General features: G+C 42.2%; 1 protein-coding gene across 5 annotated transcripts in view; it reads right to left on the reverse strand.

The window, feature by feature from the left end:
* The window catches only part of BMPER (BMP binding endothelial regulator), a 146,953-nt gene that overhangs the window by 25,630 nt on the left and 101,778 nt on the right, over positions 1-19,545 (reverse strand). The window lies entirely within an intron of this gene.

Below are 19,545 nucleotides of genomic sequence, written 5' to 3' on the forward strand. Positions count from 1 at the left end.
CAGCATGTATTTTCTTTTTCCTGTTTTCTGTGCAATAAAGTGACCCAAAGATGTTTTTCCATTCATGAAACAAATCAGGAAATGTCAGGCTAAAGGTTGAAAATAAGGGCTTGGCTAAGAGCAATTCTTCTTTACTGTTACAATTCTTTATAATTACTGTTAATATTATTGTATTACCAAATGAAATAACTCTATTGTTTTCCACAGCAGAAGTCACAGGCCCTATGATTCATTGCATGCTGTTGCACAGCACTCTAGGGTAGGCTTAAACACACACTTCTCTATTAATCCTGAATAGACATGTGAACCTGCATGTACGATTTCCTGGGGTGGCCTCAAGCAAATCATCTCACCTGCAGTGAGACAGATGAAAACTGTGCCATTAAGGTCTAACCCTGTGCTAATGTAAAGTGGAGTAGGGCAATAGAAATTGCCATACCACAGGCTTGTAACTGAGAGCATTCCCTGAAGCCAGTAACAACCAGCAATACATGGTCCCAGCTCTCTGCATGTACTGCACCACAAAGGGATAGTCCCTGTGTATTGACTTCCACTTACACAGCAACAGTCAAATGTCTCCATTGAGTTATCCCACTTGCATTGTCAGTCACACTCATGGCCTTATCTCCAGGGAACTTCCAAAAGCTTCATATTCTGGTTGGAGTGCAAATTCCTACAACAAAAAGGTTGTTGTATGAATTTGCACTCCAAACACCTTTGGTTTGCAAACACCTCTGGCCCCTGGAGCAGCACTTTTCTCAGAAACCTGTGTTGGAAAACCCATGGCACTCTGAAAGACCACATTGCAGAAATGAACCTTTTCATTCTAAATCCACTTCTATTGCTGTTTTCAGTCATCACAGGAGTCATGCAGCATGCAAGTCAGAAAACAGGCACCAGAGGTCAGCTAAGTGGCAAATACTTTTGAGCTGCAGGTCAAGCACCCAGCCGCTGGCCTCAGCAGGGAACTCTGCCCAGCTCACAGGGACTCAGAAACCTGGTGCTAACCTCATCACCTCAGTCATCAAACTGAAAAAGGTGCCAAATCTAACCTCTACAGCCCGCACCTCCTACTTGTCTTCCATAAAACATGCTCCCCAGCAATACTGCCATGAGCTCAAGAGAGAAACATTAGCAAAGCTGTTGAGTTCACTGGAGACCTAAACCCAGCAGAGCAAGCCAGCAAGCCCCTCCACAAGCACATTCCTGCTCTCTGCCCACTAATTGGGCAATGAAGACAAAGTGAAAACCCCAGTGCTGAGCCAATGGATAAGAAGCCAGGAAACTTCAAACCACTCCAAGCATGACAGCCAATAGAAACTATGATGTAAAGTTCAGAAGAAGGTCAATGCTTCAAAATTTCCTTCTAAAGATTTTGTTCTTTTTTTTTTCCTTTGCAAGCAATCATCAATAGAGACAGAGTGCCAGAGGGATATAGAGAAGAAGGGTGGATGTACAAGGATCATGGGGAGGGACTCTTCATTAGGGACAGTAGCGATAGGACAAAACGTAACGGGTTAAAACTTAAACAGTGTAAGTTTAGATTGGATGTAAGGAGGAAGTTCTTTACTGTGAGGGTGGTGAGGCACTGAAATGGGTTGCCCAAAGAAGATGTGAATGCTCCATCCCTGGCAGTGTTCAAGGGCAGGTTGGACAGAGCCTTGGATGACAAGGTTTGGTGTGAGGTGTTCCTGCCCATGGCAGGGGGGTTGGAACTTGATGATTTTAAGGTCCTTTCCAACCCTGACTATTCTATAATTCTATGATTCTATAAAAGAGATGCAAAATAAATTCTGAAGGTTCACACACATGATTTCAGCCTTTGGTACAACACGTGCATCTGCAAAACTCTACACTGATGGGCATGGAAGTGGAGTTGGACAGACTACAGCAGTGACACCTAAAGGTGTCAAAACATTTTTATGCTTACTTAAAAACTTTGGAGATTTAAAATGAAAGCCCTTGAGCACCAGAAGAAAAGGGATTACTTCGTTGCAATGGGATTCTGCTCTTCTCCTGTGTCTAACTGGCCTACAGCTAACTATGTCACCATATTACCTACAGGTTTTCTATTCAGTGCCATAATAACACAGAGAAATATCACATTGAAGCAGCTACTGTTCTCCTTCATTATGACTAGACCACCTTTGTATGAAACCAGAGAAAAAAAGCCAACAGAAAACCCTCTGGGTTTTGTGCCAAAAGCTGTGTGCTCTGCTTTTGACTAAGGTCCACTAAGATCTAAGACAACAGAGTTAAGGTATTTTGGATATAGACTTAGGTTTTTCAGAATTAAAATAGAACCATGACACCAATTCAGCCCCAGGTGTTTTCCTTTCTCCTCATGTTGTGTTTCATGGCAGCCTTCCCTATTTGAAGGCTAGCACACATGGAAAACCATTTCTTATAACAACCCGCAATCATTTATGTGACTCTCCAGATCAAGTCAACATAAGAACCATGTGAACTCACAGAGACAGAAAGCAGGTTCAGAGATGATCCAAACAACCAACATGGCTTCACTGCTGAGAGAGCTATCAGCCTGTAGGTCACTTCTAACCCCACTGGTTGTAAATACATAATCCGCTAACTGGCTGCTAGAGAGTTCTCGCTGGGCTGTCACGATATTTGCCTACAATCTGGTGTGTAGTCCCCAGTGGGGTCCATTTCTCATGAGGTGATCACTTGATGCTTCTCTAAAACACAGAGAAGAACGTGCCACTGAGTGTTTCCAGAAAAATCAACTCCCAGTTGAAACCTAGGAGGAGAGACCAGCAGATCTTCTCCCCCTCACATCCACCAATCTGGAGTCCCCTGATAAAGAATGAAATGACTTGTGGGTAGGAAGTGACAAAGGGCAATTAAAATTATATTAAACTTTCACATGGCATTTCTCCGGTGTTCTGCAACACAAATGTCAGAAGATTAGGTTGTTTACTGCCCACAGATGCAACAACAGCCACAACTGCTTCTCAAGGAACATTCAGTACAGCAACACTCCATGTCCTTCTCTGCCACCACAGCATTTTCCCACAGCATCTACGGGTGGCCTGTCATTGCTGAGAACACCAATGCATGGTCCTGAAAGCACGAGGTGCCCTCTCTGAGGTCAGAGATCCAGGGCCACTATCAGTAAGCAAGGAGAAAACCCATACTATCTGCCAGAAACAGACCAAGAGAGACATCATGCAATCACGGGCTACACTGTGCCCTATACCACTAAAGGCAAAAATCTTTGATTAAATCAGTATTAAACTCTTGACTCTATTCCTGACTTTAAAATGTTACCGATGAATGGAGAAGCTGGTTAACGAGATTAGCAATAGAGGTGTTGCTGCACATTGCAACTACATGACTGTGTCCTTAAATGCATGCATAAAAGTCCACAGAAGGGTCTTGACTGAATCCCATCAGCAACTATTCACCCAAGCAGCTGCCCGTTGCTGCAGGTAAAATGCTTATCACATCACAGCCTGGCCCGCTGTGTGCTAAGCACATTCAAGTGAGAAGGCAAGTGATTTGTTCAGGCTACTTCCATTTTTGGGATAACTTTGACCTCAGTCATTTGTCTGGGCTGTTCCAGTTAAACTTCCTTTCTCTGAGTGACTATCAAAGTACTCAGAATAGTGGGAGGAAGATCTCCTCCTGGGCATTGCAGGAGTTTAGGATGTGTCAGATAAATGCATCAAAGTCAAGATTATTCCCAAACGCTAAAAACCCACTGGAAATACATATGACAGCCCCAAGGTAGTCTGACACCAGCATCTCTCAGATGGGGCTGTTACACAAACAGCTCATATTTTACTCAGGGTGAAAAAATCACATGCATGATGGTTCTCTGACACTCTTTAATCTTAACACAGCTGTGAGCTTCTTTCAGCAGAGAAACCTTCTGGGTGAATGTGACCTTTGGATAAATCCTTGCATGTTCTCTTTTGGTGGTATTTATTGTTACAGTCAGGCTAATGATTCACTTTGTGAACAGCCCAGGGAGGGACCTTTGTTCCAGCAGCCCCACAGACCTGTAAACATGTTCCTCCATCACTGTCACACCTGTACTGCAAAAGTGGAAAACAAAGGGTCAACCAAAAAAAAGGGTACTCTTTTCACACAGACAGTATTCATGCCTATAAGGTAAATAAGGGAACATTAAAAATTGCTAATATTGAGGAAACTGGTTTCTGGTATCTCTGTAATAAGTTATTACTGTTTTCTGGAAACACTAGCTACCAGTACATAATGCATTTTCCTCAGCCAAAAGGACAAGTAAGGCGTCACTGCGACTGCAGAACATTCCCATTCAAAGCAGGCAATGGACACTACAAGGGAAAAGGACAAAACCAATACAAGCCTTGAAAACTAAACCACGTGCCTCTCTGCCAGCTTTCAGACATAGCATTAATCTTAAGATAAAGCTGGTTTTCTTGCAGTTGACACTCCATGTTACAAAAATTGGTTTTGCTCCTATTGCACGTAAGCATAGTTAAACCCCTCTTGGTTGTTCCACCCTTAGCTCACAACGCATTCATTTTGCTGAGCCAACAAACCTGAATTCAGTCTGACCGTGTAATTTGACAGGCTCCAAGCTGCCAAGGAAGAGAGGCGTGAAAAACTCCTAGGTAAACTACTTCACTGGGTCTAACTGGTGAGTGGGTTATTGGCCTACTTTGTGAAATACAACTCTGTCTAGAGCCCTGTGAGCTGAACTAGCCCCACTCTCGCCACTGACAAAAGATGAATCAAAGAGTTTGTTCATGTCAAACTGGAAGGCTCTCTTCACATCTGAATGGAAAGCAGACTTAAGAATTTTATTTGTACCTTGAGCTTGCAAATGAAGGATGCTGCTAGCCTCGAGCCAGCATCTGCAAGAGATTAATTTCATAGAGACTGTTTAAAAAAATAGCAGTGCTCAGATCTTTAGCTATGTATATAATTCAGGCAACAGTCAGAAGCAGGCAAAAATACATATGCTGTATATGTAGGAGTGATAGTCACGTAATATGCTGGTTTATGAGATCAGGCTCTGATCTCTGACTTTCCTGGCTCAAGCTGTTCTTTCAGGCACCTGATGTTTTTAAATGATAAAACTTCTAACACAAAAGCAAGAGGAATGACCTGAAATGAGTTCAGGTGCATTTTTGTGCTTCCCCGGAAAGAGCAGTCCATGTCACAACATCACCACATTGTCTGCAGTAATTCTGTATCTGGATACAGGGACAATACTGACTGGAATTCAGCAAGCTATGTTGCCACAGCCCAAGATGGAAACAGTAGGACAGCGCAAGAAACTCATGTTGCTGCTGTTCATTTTGTACCCACTGAACACACAATTCTCCCTCCCTTAGGCTACCAATACAGCATTTTCATGCACTCTACGCAACCCCAACAATTGCATGTCAAAGGGGTATGTCCACAATTAAAAGACTCTTAAAAGCAACACTGTATTGCTAATTTCTGTAAAGCATTGTAACAAACATTATAACAAACTCTGGAGTCATTCTGAAAGTCAAAGAAACTCTTGGAAAAGGATGCTACTGGATGTCTATAACATGCAACCTTCTGTTTTCAGACAACATCCAGACTTGGTAGGCCTTAGGGGAAAACAAAGCTTAGTTTTCTCTCAGTCAATATTGGTTCTCAAGTCAATAAATCTTAATATTGACCACAACACAGAAACCAGTAACTGTTTTAATATCTTCTTCTAGGGTTTAATTATAAACACTGGGGAAATTTGTCAACTCCTGACTTCCTAGTCATATGGAAAAGTTTTTAAACATTCTGCATAGACCACTGTCAATCAGGCTCATCACAGTTATGGAACTAAAACATACTCTATCAACAGTATGCACACAGTATCTTTAACCTTGGCATGACTTTGAACCCATCTGCTGGAAGGATGATGAAGATAATAAATAGTATCTTTTTATGTCACAAGAGTTATTATTTCCAGTGACACGGTTAAATTTCCTCTACCCATATAAAACTGTAACTTCCATAGATGGGAGATGTTGACAAAAATCCCTCTGGTATTCCGTAACTAAAATATGTTCCTGGCCAAGTACTTCATCATTTGGAAAGAAATATGAACAGCACTGAGAGACAAAGAGAAATAAAAGAGACAGGTGAAGGAAATTCTGGGGGCTGCAAGACAGCACACAGTTTGCATGCAGCTGATAAAGAGAACCACGCAGTGTGAATTCCTTGCCTCAAAAACCAGATGGGAATCCTGGCCAGGGATATCGCTTGGCTGCCCCATAACACAGGCTGTGGCTATGCAATAGATTATGTCAAATCAGGCAGCAGACTAGACATCTTGGGAGAAAACACAGCTCAGGAGAGAATAACCTGCTGGAGAAGTTTGTTCCCTCATTGCCTCTCTGCCACTGTGTTCTGTGTGATCTTGCCCAGCCTGCAGAGGACATGTTTCAAAGGTGCTTGCTAACTGCGTTCTTCACCTGCAAGGGATGGATGGACACCAGTCTGAAACAACTGCATAGAGGTGAGACTAACCAGAGAGACAAACTAGCTGCAGATCAGCACAGGAGAGTTAGAGGAGAGCTGGAATATGAACCAAATATCCCTTCTGAATGGGATCAAATGTCTGTGTAATGTATTTCAACTTTGTGCTCCTGGGTATTTTTGAAATCAGGTATTTGCTGCTATTCACAGAATCTGCCAGGTTGGAAAAGACCTTAAAGATCAAGTCCAGCCACTGCCCCAGCACTGCCAAGGCCACCACTAACCCATGTTACTGAGGGCCTCGACTACACAGTTTGTGAGCACTTCCAGGGACGGAGATTCCACCACTGCCCTGGAAGTAGTTGCAGTGAAGATCTGGGCCTTTCTGTAAAGTGAGGAATCATGATGCAAATAATGGGAAATGCACATTTCAGCCACTGAAAAAACACAGCCTAATTAGTGTATAGAGTCTGAGGCATGCGAACAACCTCAATGGCAGATAAAGTAGCCACTTGTTTGTGGGATCTGCGTAGCTCTTCTCTGATTACAGAACAACTTCAGACTCCTTCAAGTGATATCTTGGTGACCCTTCTTTACATTGCCAGCAAATCATCTTTGTCCCTGGGAATTAAGCCTCATGCCATGCAGTCTATAAGCCCTTTCTGAAAGTTTTCTGCACCCACAGCAAATCTTGAAATAATTGAAAGCTTATGTCACCATTTGAGGACATCTATGATCTATGCAATCACCTTGCCATGATGAAAAAAAACTTCTCCAAAGGGTATGGAAATATTTTCATGAACCATGGGCTAAGAAATCAGTAAACAGAGAAGAACCATGTAGACAAATGAGAACAACAACAAAAATGGGCTTTCAAACCTTAGCCAAATCCTTGATATCTGAAAACAGAGTATGGGTGTTTTCTTGCATATTGACTCCTCCAGCTCCAAAAGCAAATCTTTTTAGTCCTTGCCTCAACCCATTACTAGGATTTGACTTGTTTTACAGTCCTTAATTGCCAAAGACACATTTGCTGCTTGAAGTATTAATGAGTTATTTGTCATCTAACTGGGCTTTGCAGGAGCAGAGAAGATTTAGTGCCTTCTTAAAAAGACTAGCAACGCCTTCTTCTGAAAGTCTGAGAAGAATCTGTGCTTTGACAAGAATAAGACAATGCACTTCTTGTGCATGTGAAACCTCTTAAATCCCATCAGAAGGACTTGAGCTTGAGGCCAGGAACCAGGCACTTTCACGTTTTAATCTCAAATCTGCTCTTGGCTTCCTGCACAGCAAAGAACTCTCTTCATTTCAGCAACTTTAAACCAGGGTGCAGTGAGAATTAAATGTTTACACTGCAATTTGAAAATGTAAAGTGCTAAGAAGGAGCACTTAGGAAATGAACTTTGTAAACTTTTTTCTTGCTGCCATGGTATCCACCATCCTCAACAGCCTCTTATTTCATGTACTCAGACTACATAACCTTAAGCACTCACTCTCTGTAAACTACATACCTCACTTGAGAGCTGATGTACAAAAATCAGCTGTCTGAATGCCTTAACACTTACGACAGCTTCCTCTGGACTGATCATAAGAGAAATTACTTGTTATTAATTTTCACATGCTGGATTTATTTTAGCTTTTATGTTTCAGAAATATTATCTAAACAGAATGTTAGTTGCAGGAGTACCCAGGAATGCAAGAAAACTTATGGCTCCAACTCCCTTCAGTATTCCCAGTACATTCCCCACCAACTTTAATTTCAGCTGGCTTAAGTGTGGGAGTCAGGGAGAGATTTAAATGCTCTCACCCTCTGCATATCATGATGAAGAGGTGAAATCACAGCACCTGCTTGCACATATACAGAGCCCTCCATTTGGGTGAAAGTATAACCCTCCAGCTCCCTTTGGGTGAGGAAGGGACTTCTTATGGTATGGATCCAGTGGCATTTTAGTTCTACCCCTGCTCCAGGATGGCACTGGCAATCTCCAGTGTTGAGACCTCACCATCATAAATGTATGCCTGCTCTGACATGTCTACCAAAAAGCAGAGCCACGTTTCTAAATAGCATCTCAACAGCTTAAAGGGTGAGTGAACCTCACACATACACCCATGCAGCCAGCCTGTGCTGCGTGCCTTACCCATAGGTACTGTGGTGGTAAATATTTGAGATAGGTAAATACATATTCCTGTGTAAGAACAAGTATCTCCACCCATTCTTGCCTTAATTCCCACACGTCTGCTCTTTGCTCTGGTTGTTGTGATGCCCTAAGGTACAATAATACTCAGCTGCCAAGAACTGCCATGGGGGTCCACAAGATTTTGCTGTCATGCCCCAAGTCCTCATCAGCAGTAGCCTTGCTGCATACAGCTGTGTAGGACCTGTGCACTTGCAGTTAAAAAAGGGCTGCGCCTGCTCCTCATCACACTACCAGCCCCTGGTGCTCGACCTGCTCTTGCTCCTGGTGCTTTGCTGCATAGGGAGCAAGCATTTTGCAGGTCAAACTGTAGTCATAGAGGCCTCCCAAAACAGCTTGTGCTTCCCTTGTTTGCAAAGCTGCATAAATCACCAGTAATGTGAGGTGCTGATTCCTTCATGTGCTGTGAAAACTGAAGAGAAAACATGGGTTGAGTAATTAACAGAAGTTAATTGCTTTACACACTAGCACTTTGCGCACTTGAGAGGGCAAGTGTGGAATATGGGACCTTCACATGCATATCAATACAGCGAGCCCTTACAGAGATGGACAGGAGAGGAGCAGGTTTAGAAACAGAGGATCCCAGACTGGTTTGTGTTGGAAGGAACCTTAAAGCTCATCCAATTCCAAGCCACTGCCATAGGCAGGGACACCTTCCACTAGAGCAGGCTGCTCCAAGCCCTATCCAACCTGGCCAGGAATGGGGCAGCCACAGCTTCTCTGGGCAACCAGTGCCAGTGCCTCAGCACCCTCATAGGGAAGAACTTCTTCCTTATCTCTAACTGAAATCTACCCTGTTTAAGTTTGAACCCATTCCCCCTTGTCCTATTACTACAGCCACTGATGAAGAGCCTTTACCCCAGATTGCTACTTTATACCACAGACATAAAATCATTGAATAGTTAGGGTTGGAAAGGACCTTAAGATCATCTAATTCCAACCCCTCTGCCACGGGCAGGAACACCTCACACTAAATCATGCCACCCAAGGCTTTGTCCAACCTGGCCTTGAAAACATCTAAGAAGCTGGCATAGTGCAAAGGTCCCTGGAGATCAAAAAGCCTGGGAACACACCAGATTTTTTGGATGTCCTGTGAGATCTAGAGAACAACAGCAAAACTAAAGGAAAAGACCTTCAGCCTTTAAAAACACCCACAAGAAAGCTTTCAGTTAAATCTAACCCATATAAAGTCTCCAAAATGGACACCTCACTTGTGGCAAGTCAGCTCTATGAACAACAACGACAGCAAGCTTGATAAGCTGCTCAGAGCTGTCAAAACCTTCCTAAGGCAAACTTTCTACAGGAAAGTTTTTGTGCTGGTCACAGCTCACGTCCTGCTTTGTCTGGTTATCCTGCCAGAAGCATAAATGAACTCATAAGAATAACAGGAGGATTAGGTTAAGCTTATTTTTAAAACATTTCCCACAAATTCATCTCATTTGCCTGCTTATAAACACCCTCGTTCATCTTTGCTGTGTGTCTAATTAGGCAGGATATACTGCAGGTGGCTTAAAATAGGAGCTGAAATATAGTAGCTTTGCAGTTATGCATGTTATAGGAAAGGTAATTAAAATTTCATGCTATGAGATGTAAACTGATCATCTCAGGGGTCTGAAAGGAATTCCTCCACCATCTATGACATGGCACATTTGGCCAGCTACAGTATGGGTGGGTTTCCTTTTCCTTGCAACACATATTAGCCCCTGCCCAAGACAGAATGTGAGATCTGATGGGCTGGTTTCTTGAATTATTTATTCACAGCAATAGACACATTACCATCAGCTAAGCATCTCTGGATTGTATTTAAAATCAATACTGCAGTGAAGTTGAAAACATAAAAAGCTAAAATGAAATTAAAACAAGCCAGCAAAGAAAACCCTGCTGTGAACCTTAGAGGTTAATTAAAATGAGACCAAACAGTGGTCTTGGGTTCTGTAGCAGCTGTAGTTAAAATCCTGTGGTACCCGACAGAGACAGAGGGTGGTTTCCTCTGATGATGCTGACAGCTTCTCTGAACAGCATCTTCCCAAAAAACAGGATTGCTTTTTGCAGCTAAAAAGAAGACTTCAGTGTTGCTGCATTTTGGCTTTGGCAATGGATTGAATTACACCAAATGGCCTGTAGTGTTCTTTAAAACATGTCCACAAGGGAGGGTATCATTCTGCTCTTTTACCAGCTCCTCGCCACACCTGCTCTCCCTTTTAAAAACCATGCCTTGTATTATATGACTGAAATATTGGGGGTGTTTTCCAGAATGTGAAATTAGTATTATTATTAATGTGAAGTAATTATTACTCTACACAAGAGGGGTGTGCTTGTGATAGTCTTAGGGCACACTCATGCTTATTGTGAAACAGTGACATCTTAAGATTGTAGCTTAAATAAGGATATTTGAGATGGGGAACCTTATATAAGAGAAGTTATGCCTAGGGCATGTTTAAAAGCCTATCAGATAAGCTTTGAAAAATGGGAGGGACAGCAGACCTAGCATTGCAGTCTTCTCCTACACACTTCTTACAGCCAAGAAGAAAGAACCACAAGTGAACTCAAGTTAGTTAACTCAGCTGCCTATGACCAAATAAATTTGGACTTCTGCCGTGGAAAGCCACCCCTTAGATTTCCCCTTGGAAAAATGTGGCAAGCAGATAGGACCTAGGAGCCCTGATCTGAATGTTTTTTTTGCCTAGCCCACTGAAGAATGGACACACTGTCTCTGAACCAGCTGAAGCTTCCTTAAGTTGTCTGTGGTACAGCAAGGCTAACCAAGGATTACTAACTGATGTGAGAGATTAGTGCAGTAAAACTGCATGGGAGAGGAACAGTCACAATGATGAAAACCTGTCACTCAAATACAGCAAAATTCCCACTGACTTCAATGCATCAGGATCTTATCCCGTGTCTCCAAGGCATGGTAGTAAAACAAACAAAACCACCCTACCAAACCTCTGTTAAAGGTAATTCACAAACAACAAGTTCTGAGAATGCAGTCATATTGATGGCTTGGCTTTGCGAGCGAAGACTTGGGAAGAGCTTTAACCACGCTTACTACAAGCACGATGACCAAGGGATATGCAAATCTGGTTGGAAAAAAGGTGCTTAGGCAGTCAGGGAGTGTCCGACCAGGACTGTCATTTCCTGAGTGATCTCAAGCTACCCATGCACTGGTCTGCCTGCATGCACGGTTGGATCTGCAGCTACCCAGGCACCTTGCCACCTGCTGTTTCGACACTCGCCCGTCCCTTCAGACACGAGAGTGAGCCCTTCCAGCCTGCGCGGTGGTGTTTTGAGCGCAGTTTTTAGGTGAGGCGCAGCTTGCGCAGAACTGGCCCCACCCTTTACACCCGAGGTTTGACTGCCACGGCCTAGTTAGCTAGGACGGTGACAGCAAAGTCCTCGGGTCGTAGGTTTTGTAAGAGTGTCCTTCTCCGAGATGGAAGCCCATACAAGGCTAGACAAGCTCCATCAGCCCAGGTATGACGATAGGAGTTTTCCTTCCCCTATGAGGAAGGCCTGTCTTCACTAACGAAGATTCAGGATAGGCTTTAACCTGCACATTCTGAGCAAGACTGTCATTTCCTGGGTCAATCTCGAGTGACCGCTATCGTGAACCCACCGAGGCAGCGGCGGCGCTGCGGTATCACTACGTCTAGGTGGGATTCTGACTTAGAGGCATTCAGGCACAAGCCCGCAGATGGTAGCCTCGCGCCAATGGCTCCTCAGCCAAGCGCACGCACCAGGGGTCTGAACCTGCGGTTCCTCCCGTACTGAGCAGGATTACTATTGCAACAACACATCATCAGTAGGGTAAAACTAACCTGTCTCACGACGGTCTAATCCCAGCTCACGTTCCCTATTAGTGGGTGAACAATCCAGCTCTTGGTGAATTCTGCTTCACAATGATAGGAAGAGCCGACATCAAGAGCATTTATGGTACCCCGCTTTTCTGTTCAATGACTCTCCCTCTCCCTGCTTCTCCACAGTTTCTACCATCCTTCAGGATCACATTTGACCTTGTATTTTCACATGCAGACTCTCACATCTGTCAGACACTGGGCAATGAGGAAGACAGTATTAGGTTATGAAACACCTGACTTGAATTTCATTGAGCCAGGTAATAAACCAGAAAGAAATTAAGTTTCGCTAGGCAGAAGCAGGTTTTTGTAATAAGTCTCCATATACCTGAATGCATGATAATCGCAAATTGAGTTCATTCCTGGAAAGGAGAGAAAAGAAGCCTCATATTGCACTTGCAACCAGTAGGAAACAACATCTCATTCTGCGTAAAAGAACAGTGTCAGGTAGGGTTGTGATCATGTAATTAGGTAAGCAAAACAAACACATTCCAGACATGCCACCCTTTGAAGAAAGGAAACTTTCCTGGGTTCTTATCACAGAGCAGTATGGCTGCTTCATCTGGTTTTCCTACTAAAAAAATCTTTCTTTTTTAAAAGAATAAAATCATTAACTTTCCATATAGGGAAGCACAAAGTGGGTCATCAGGGAAGCATGCGCTTTCCAGCTGGAAGCAAGCCACGGATGGTCCCAGGTGAATGGTGTCTGTCCAACACCACTGTCTTGTCAGAGTTTAGAGCCCTCTCCACCTTCATCCCCCCCATTTGCAATACCTCAACAGGAAAGGAGACATCTGTGACTCCTCTGGCACTGCTTCAATGTTTTACAGCTGTAATAACCACTGATACAAAGAGAAGAATGTTTTCTGGCCCTAAATTCCTGAGGTACTTTTCTAAACAGGCACAAGTGGATGGGTCTTGGTTACATGAAAAATATCCCACCAGGGCCATGGGTGTGGGGGAAGATTAAGAAGAGTCCTGATCTGCAGATAATTGAGCTCAGCTTGGCTTCAGATTTATCTTTTCTGACCACTCAAACCTATTTGTCCAAATCTAAACTTCTAATCATTAAATCTAAACAGTATTTTTTCTGGCAGCTTGCACCCACTCTTGGCTACATCAGATGAAAAATACTTCAAGGAGGACGCTTAACACAGTGGTGATCTATAGTCTTATATATATGTCATTTCTGCAGTACTCCTTACCAACAGCACACAGATAGCAAAGCTTGCTGCTCGCTGCTAGAAATCCCAAAGTGTGCTGGACACTACAAAGCCTGTTTTCTCCCATTTGATAGCACTGCTAGCCACCAGAATCATAGAATAGTTAGGGTTGGAAAGGACCTTAAGATCATCTAAGTCATGATGCCTCTTACCTCTCAGGCAGTGAGTTCATCATGGCAATACACAAGACAGCACAGGCTGATATTTAGAAGTGGTTTGGAGAATAATGTCGATTCATATAGAGGCATAAAGTAAAGGCAGCAGGTGGGAGAATATGTTCCCAAGCACCAGTGCTCTTGTAAAGGTTGGGAACACTGGCTCTGTCCATTTAGGTCTAGTCTTCTGTGCATTTCTCCAATGCAGATCTGCAAAGGATCGCCTTGTATAAGTAGAATGATATAAAGCAGCGAAATTCTGTACAGAAAGTCTGAATTATTAAGCTTTTAATGCAAGCAACTAAAGCTCCAGTGGTAACTTCAGAGGATTGGAAGACCCAAAGATGCTGAACAGAGCAGACTGGAAAGTGGCACTTCCAGCTCATAGGAAACTTGAGTCCTGGTACAGATTTGCTTAAAAAAATACAATTATTATTTCAAATATGTTCAAATTCCATTCTAACCAGAAGCTCTGTGGGTCGTACAGCTGCTCAGTGACAATTTGCCCAAGAAGCTGAGTAAATTGTTTCATCCTGAGCTCCTCTTTGTTGTGGTTACACTGCTGCTAGTACTCAGACTCAGGGCAAGTTTTGGGCAGGCAGTCAGACATGTGCAAAAACATCCCTATCCTAGCACAAGGGCGAGTGGGAACAACAGCCCGTGCTCTGCGCCAGGGCAGCAAGGGGACAAGCCAAGGTCCATGCCATCAGTCCTGTCCTCAAGCCATCACCACTGGCTTGTTTGAAAGAGGTGGACAGGCTGCTCTGCCCTGGGGAGAGTGGAAAGCCACTGGTGCAGGAGCTGGGACAGAAATGATCCTGGTGAGCACTCAGAGCTACAGCCACCCTTGGTCACACCACAGATGAGCCCTGGAGCAGCACAGCCCACTGCTGTGCCCACAGACACAGACAGGACCAGAAACCCTTATTTCTTTTATTGTGTATTTTGCAATATGCACCCTTGGCAGCAAACAGAGTGCTCCAGAGATCCCAGTTCCACCCAACCCTTTAACACTTGAAGACAGCTTTTTTGAAGTCCCTCAGCCTAAATTTCTTTTGCACCATCCTGCTGAGCGAACACAGGGCTATAACCACATGAATTTACAGCTGTAGGACACCATTGTTAACAGGAAAAAAAAACCTTTAAGCCTTTTGCTTCAAAGCCACAAACTCTTGGTCTCCATCTTTTAAATAGTGCTTGCATGAACTTAGCAATGCTACAGCTCACATGCTCTCTGCAGCCATTCATGGCATATCTGTCAAACTTAATAACAGGGAGCTGATGGACTCAAACAACACTGCAATTTATACTCCAACTTTGATCAATAATATTTTCACTGGTTAAACAGAATTCTTTAGAAAATCTGCAAAAATGCAGCAGTTAATGGCATACAGCTACCTGGTTAATGGATAGAAAATCAATAACTGACTAACCAGGAGCTGAGATGGAGTAATGTCAGCAGAGTCACAAAGAACATTAAAGACAAAAATTGCAATAAAGTCAATTTGCAATTCCTGAATGCATTTGATTCACAGATTCAAACAATGAGGCTATTAATATGTTAATTACTGCTTGCTATAAAATGCCAAGTATGACTAAATTCAAGTGTTTGAGAGAAAACATACCTCTTAGGACAATTAAAAAAGAGTGACTGAAGTATGTATGTTGCAATAGGTATGTATGTAACTTAAGTGTATGCTGTTGCTGTTAAAAAGTGACATTAATAGTGGCATTAACAAAAATATAAAAATAGGAAGAGTAATAATAAAAAGACTTGTTTCAAGACTTAAAAGCACAGATTTTCCAATCTCAAATAAGGAAGTCTGCTGCATGGCAAAAGTAAGACATTGAATATTTTTCCAGAGCTATGGCAGCAGTGAGAGTTAAGTTAGACTTGAGCAATGTCTAACTACTCATTTATAAACTCAGCTACTATGTAAGTGTATTAGAGGTGGGTGATATACTGATACCATGTTGATGTCACATGTCAAAGCTGCTGGTGATACCAAACTATTAAAAACCAAAAAAGTCTACCAGAAAGCCACAGATGCTAATGAAGGCAGACTCTAAAAGTGTTAGTCAGTCCTGTGCTTTCTTTTATGGTGTCTCCTTCAGCCCAACTTCAGCACTGCTGTCCGTCCCTGCACCCCTGTTTGGGGCTGCCTGTCGCCTTCCAAGGAGGTTCCTGAGAGACATCAGGCATGGATGGGGGCACACTAGAGACCTGTCTCCCACGCCACGTTGCTCCCTAATCTCACTGGGGCTGGAGTCTCCTCCAGGCTCCTGCCCCAAAGATACACAATGAGATCAGCCATGGGGTACAGCTTGGTGAGCACAAAAAGTTGTCTTCTCCTTCCTCAGGTCCTCTAAGATCCCCAAATCTTCATCCAAGAGCTTAAATAGTACCATAATAGTTCTTAATAATGTGATAGAGCTTTTTCTGGTAACAGCAGTATGAGAGATTCACATGTTACCAAGTATTTTTAATATTGCTTATACTCAACAGCAGCTTCGGGAGTCTGAGTTCAAGCTTTATTGCATAAGAGGTCAGAGTATCCCCTCTAAAAGCCTGCTACTGAGTAACCTTGGTAACTTTCTTTGGCAAGGATGTTTAGCCATATTAAAATCTCTAAATAGACAAGTGGCAATGGCAATGAGTGTCACTGATAGCGTCTTCTTCACCTAAATTTTACTGAAATATCCTGGAAATTCAAAACTGTTTCCCTGCTTAATGAACTTGCCTCCATAAAGTTGAACCCTAAGGGTTATTTTTATAGTGTTATTCATGAGTACTGAACAACTAGCAATGCATTAAAGACAAACCAAAAATACCAACTCAAAACTAAACAAAGCAAACCACAATTAAAAGCCCTTAAAATGTGTCTAGTTACAAAACAAAGAATTAAAAGAGTGGTATAAAAGGAGATGCTAAAATTGTTAGTTTGCAATCAGGACTATTCCAAAATAGTTTCTTGGTGCTTTCTTCCACCATATGCTTTGCAGAGAAACACGTCACCAAAGTCACAATGTCAAAAAAGAAGGGTTAAAGGCAAGGTGCACAACCATTTCTCCTAAGGTGTCACAGTTCTATCAAAGTCAAGCTCAGGAGTTAACCGTTTTTAACCTCACAACAATGCAGCTAGATCTTTACTCTTTTAAAACATTAACCATATCCTTTTCACCTAACGATCATGACAATCTTGCTGTGTATGTTTTTTGGATGGCTAATGAAAAGAGAAACTGCAGCTGCAAAGAGAAGGAGACAAAATCAGAGACCTCTTCACAAAAACCTCCTCAGCAACACAGGGTCAGACAAATGTTTGCAATGCATTGGTCACTGCCTTTTTTTTACTGGTATTTGGAGAAAACACACCCTGATTCATAAAGTTCCTGCTGAGTTTATTTCTATTTCTGAGAATTCTTATTAACAGCAGGTCACTACCAGAGCAGCATAATGAAAATGAGGCAATGTTGATAATATAAGCAAGAATGACCAAGAAAGGTTAACTCTTGAAAATGCAGTATTTCAAATGGAAACACTATTTCCATTTGAAGCTATTCATTCAAAGAGGAGATGGATAATACACCAAAAGAACCTGACCCTACCATTCTGCCTCATCACTTCTCTTACTGCTAGAAGCTTGTCCATAGTTAGTAAAGCAGAATTGGAAAACTATTTAGTTACACCCAACCTGAAATTAGAAAACATTGACTGAAGATACTTTTTTGAAACACCCCAGTGAAAAGCTGTAAATGTCAGTTTAAATTTCTTTTAATGGTCATTTAAATTTTCTGCAAAACCACATCAGCAGCAATGAGTTCTTTAAAAACAATACACAAAAAATGCGAATCTCTTAAGCACACTTATTTATACTAATATACACAAATGCACATGTGTTTGTATAGGCAAAGATTTATGTTAGAAAGATTCCCAGAACTTCCTTTGAATGCTTGTCCCATAATCATGACCCCCTTTCGGGAATTTCCTAGTATGAGAAATGGCCATGGTCATTGGATAAATTGCTTGCTCCAACTTTGTCAGTTTCTAACAAGAAGTACCATTCTACTAAATACCATTATTTAATTTTAGTTTATATTTTATCTTTGATTCCTGTATTGGAATCTAGTCTAACAGCTAGCAACATCTACATGGAAGCAAGCTAACAGCTACTTCTGACAGAATATGATGGTCATTTCAACATAAAATTTCCTTAGGGAAAAACAGACTTTTCTACAAAAGGATATAATCAAATTAAATATTTGCTTGATTTCATTGTCTTTCCAAAACAAATAGAATACATTATTCTTAAGGAACAGAAATGCTCCATGCAAGCATGTAGAGATTTTTTTTTTGGCTGCTGTAGCCAAAATATAAATCATTTTCCACTGTGGTGTCAGGAAGTGTATTGCACTAAATTAATCACTAGCTACTTTTAAAAAGGGACAAAAAATCCACTGCAAAATGAAACAAATCTCTCTGTGTCTGTTTTCCATTTGCATTGTCATCACTTACCTTTAGAGGACGATGGAAGTGAGATGGGAATGTTGCTGAAATGTATTCAACAGACCTTCTGTGTGTGTGTTAGCATCTCTAGTGCTCTCTGTTGTGCCTCCAGCCATTGGAAAAGATAAAGTATTATAACCTGCACACAATATAATCTTCACTATTTGCCAGGCTGCTAGCACAGGGATACACTATAGCAAACTAAATGCAGAAGCACATAGACTACAAGCCAAGCTGTGTGTCTTCTAGCATTTCCCAGTCCCAGACATTCTGCTGGGCTAGATAAAAGTCTTTCTGTCTCATTATAAAAGAAGAGGAAAGGCAATTCATAAGGGAAATGGAGTCATTTTAGAAAGCTTTTCCTAATAAGCCCAACAGTTCAACAGATGTGCATAAGTGGGGAAAGCTGGGAGCGCAGAGATCAGGCAGCTCCATCCGCCACCATACAAATGTGACTTGGCTTTACTTTTATCTTTTCATGTCAGACAATCAGAAGAAAAGCCAATTTTATTTACTGAGTGAGGGGCAAATAAACTCATGCCAATTAAAGAACAGAAATGATGGCTCTGTGGTTTAGACTGGAAGTATTTAAAAAATAAAAACCTTGAATAATTCACTCAGAGAAGGCTTCTAGATCCTCGTCTGTCTTCCTTTGCTCCCAGGGCAGGATGGGCACGCACTGAACTTTCTGTTAACTCTCTCCTTGCAAATTCCCAACTCACAAACTACACCATCCAACAGGCACTACTAATATTTCATATCCCTGCTTTAATGAAGTCATTTAAAAAATGCTTCTGGGAAGACACACTTCTCTGGACCACAAGCAATAGCAATTAATGTCAGCCTCAACTTCACAGCTGACTTTGAAATGACTTGAAGTCTCTTCCTCTTCTCTGAGTCTCCAAAAGTACTTTTTCTCTAGGTGATCACAAGCCTGCCTGCCCTTCTCACTACTGACTGCTCAGGTCTTTATTAGCTCAGGGTCATCTTCTCTTGATTCCTGACTCAGAAAAGCTCATCATAATATAACTCTAGGCCTGTATATTAATTCACAGCAAAAGCAGCTCAAATTATGTGCTCAAATGCTACTGAAAGGGGGCCAGCTACGGTTTTGCTCCTCGCACAGTAACTTAACATCTCCTTCCACAGCAAGCCACG

Source organism: Pezoporus wallicus, unplaced genomic scaffold (assembly GCF_028554395.1).
Source record: "Pezoporus wallicus isolate ANWC-B61680 ecotype Strahan unplaced genomic scaffold, APGP_CSIRO_Pwel_v1 contig_7820, whole genome shotgun sequence".
Classification (NCBI taxonomy): domain Eukaryota; kingdom Metazoa; phylum Chordata; class Aves; order Psittaciformes; family Psittacidae; genus Pezoporus; species Pezoporus wallicus.